This window comes from Melospiza melodia, unplaced genomic scaffold, assembly GCF_035770615.1.
Source record: "Melospiza melodia melodia isolate bMelMel2 unplaced genomic scaffold, bMelMel2.pri scaffold_62, whole genome shotgun sequence".
In the NCBI taxonomy this organism is placed as follows: Eukaryota; Metazoa; Chordata; class Aves; order Passeriformes; family Passerellidae; genus Melospiza; species Melospiza melodia.
In genome coordinates, this window is record NW_026948801.1 from 3,180,176 (window position 1) to 3,183,072 (window position 2,897).

At 59.3% G+C, this 2,897-nt stretch overlaps 1 pseudogene; it reads right to left on the reverse strand.

Moving 5' to 3' along the window:
* Positions 1-1,437: 1,437 nt before the first annotated feature.
* On the reverse strand, positions 1,438-2,453 carry LOC134413954 (serine/threonine-protein kinase pim-3-like; annotated as a pseudogene).
* Positions 2,454-2,897: the final 444 nt, after the last annotated feature.

Sequence of the window (2,897 nt, forward strand, 5' to 3'; positions counted from 1 at the left end):
GGCCTCGCCTGGCCTCACATGGGGCCTCACTTCTCCACCTCTGCAGCTCTGGTCGGGGTCCTGTTCCCCCTGGGACAGCTCTTTGGGGCTGCTTGCTTCCCAGGCCGCCTCCTCACCATCTGGTGTTGTCAGGACAGCCCCCAGTGCTGCCCCTGCCCCCTGCCCACCAAGAGCTTCCAGCCCCCTAGGTTTGGTCTACAAGGAAAAATATGGATTTTTTTTCCCCTGGACATTAAGCAACAAGGATAAATGAAACCAAGCCCTGCTGCTGCCCGCACTCTCCTCAGGCCCCTCCGTTCCCACCTCCTGCCCTGAGGGCCGTGGCGGTGGGATGGCGTCCTGAGGGCAGCGTCAGGATCGTGTGGTCAGAGCCTGGATCCTGTGGGCAGAGTCTGGATCCTGACTGCATTGCCCGGATCATCATGGCCAAGTTTGGATCCTGCGGGCTGCTCCTGGATGCTGTGGGCAGAGCCTGGGTCGTGTGGGCCATGCCTGGATCCCATAGGCATCACCAGGATCCTGAGGGCAGTGCCCAGATCAACCAGGCAGCACCCAGATCCTGAGGGCAGCTTTTCGATCGTGTCGGCAGTGCCTGGAAACTGAGGGCAGCTCTTAGATTCTGAGGGCAGCACTTGGATCCTGACGGCAGCACCCGGATCCTGTGGGCAGCTCCCATTTCCCTCCCAAAACTCACCCTCTATGCACAGTTCTGGAACACAGTGACTTCTCCAATCTATACAACTGATGAGAAACCACATAACGGCATGTGATTGTCTAAAGTTCAAATTCCTGCCAGAGCAGATGAATGGCAAAAGCATCACCCACCTTCTCTCAGCCCAGGCCAGAGCCGACATCCTGGGGTAGCCAGCCAGCTTCCTGAGGGGGTGTTCCCCCCTCAGGAAGGGGTCGTGCTCCAGAAGAACATGCCAGCTGTGCCCCGGCTTGCAGGGACATCACGATGCCATTGAGCTGTGGTGCCATGGCATCTTCACTGCACTGCCACCACTTCTCCAATGGGACGGGCAGCATGGAGCCGCTCCCTCCACAGCTCATGGGGACCAGCGGAAGCATTTCCTTGGCTGCGCTCTCTCCTCCATGCCGCAGTCGCATGGAAATGCTCCAGGGTTTTCTTCCAGCGCCACAAGACGCGTGCTGGTGCTACTTGCTGGCTCCTGGATCCTACTGTGCACAGGAATGCATCTCTGCTGTCTCCTGGGCCAGGCTGGGCTCCTGCAGCCAAGAATGCTCAAAAAGGTCCTCCAGTGATGGCCTGTCTGTGGGCTGCATTCATAAACACCACCTGATGAAGTGCTGGCACTCTGCGGAGTGAAACCAGAAACCGCCGCTCAGCGGGACAAGGCTCCTGTCCATGCTCTCCCACATTCCACAATGCCCAGGCCACCAGGAGTGCTCAGAGCTACAGCCAAAATCTTCCTATCAATCCTCTCTTGCGGAGGACACCAGCACAGAGGCACAGGTGCCACCTCCTCCAGCTGAGCCCAGGAGATCTACCTCCTCACCAGCTGCAAGAGCAGGACGCTTATGTGCCAGCTGCCCCTCCCAATCCCGTTCTTCCCCTCATGCCTTGAAGGCACATCCCCACCTTGAGACACCCGGGGCAGGAAGAAGAGCTGGCCCCAGACAATGTCCTCGTTGGTGTGGAAAGGAAGGTGCCTGCAGACCAGCTCATAGAGCAGGATGCCCAGGGACCAGATGGTGGCTGGCTGGCCATGGTAGCAGCCAAAGAGGATCCACTCTGGTAGGCTGTACTCCGGTGTTCCTATGGGACACGGGCATAGCTCATCAGGCCCATGCTGCTCCCTCCCTCCCAGCCAGCTCCTGTTCCACAACAGCCAGCCCTTGCCCTGCCAAAAAGCAACTTGGCTGCAGCTGGCTGAAGAAGGATTCTCCCTCCTTCCCTCCCTCCTTTCTTCACTCCCTCTTCCCCCTCTGCCAGCCAAGGGGGAAACTTTGCTGCCCTGCTGGGCCCCGGCTTTGGGCTTACCTGACATCCTGGTGTAGAACGTGCCCTGGAGGATTGTGCCTCACCCGAAGTCGATGAGCTTTGCCTTGCCCGTGGCCAGGTCAACGAGGACGTTCTCGGCCTTGATGTGGCGGTGCAGGACACCCCGGCTGCTGCAGCACCGCACGGCCTCCAGCACCTGGCGGAGCAGCCCCCGTGCCACGGGCTCTGTCAGGAACTGCCACTCAAGCAGGAAGTACCAGAGGTCCTGACAGCGCTGCGGGCGCTCCATGAGCAGTGTGAAGCCCTCGGGAACCTCGAACCAGTCCAGGAGCTGCATGACGCCGCGGAAGCCAGGCCACGACACCTTCCACAGCAGCACCAGCACCAGGGCGCCCTTGTGCTGCAGAGGGACCGCAATGCCATCAGTGGGGCTGATGCTGCGCCACGCCTCAGGCAGCCCCTGCCCGGCCCCGCCGCAGCTCACCATGGCCCGGCCTGGGGCACTGCTCAGCCTCTGCTCACTCCACGCTCGCTGCCCTCGCAGCGTTCTGGCTGCCGCCCTGCCGGGCCTCACCTCAGCCCCTCCCGGCACGCCCCACCGGCTCCTCTCGCTGGCTCTGCTCACTTACCAGCTGTGCCCACTCCAAGATGCCCTCCCAGGACTGTGGAGAGCATTATTAATAATTGGTTAGCTGAGAAAGGCCACACTGATATAATGCCACTGGTTAAACTGAAGGAGAAAAGTCAGCAGTCAGCAAGCTAAAAGGAAGAGTCAGCAGCGACCTTGCTGCAACATGAGGATAGGGAGTTGAGATTAGTCCTGAATACATCCTAAGAATATGTAGAAAGTATCAAAAGTAGAACCATAGGAATGTAGAAGTAGGCGTAGGTGCTGATATGCAAACTGACCAATCCTGAGCTCAACTTTTGC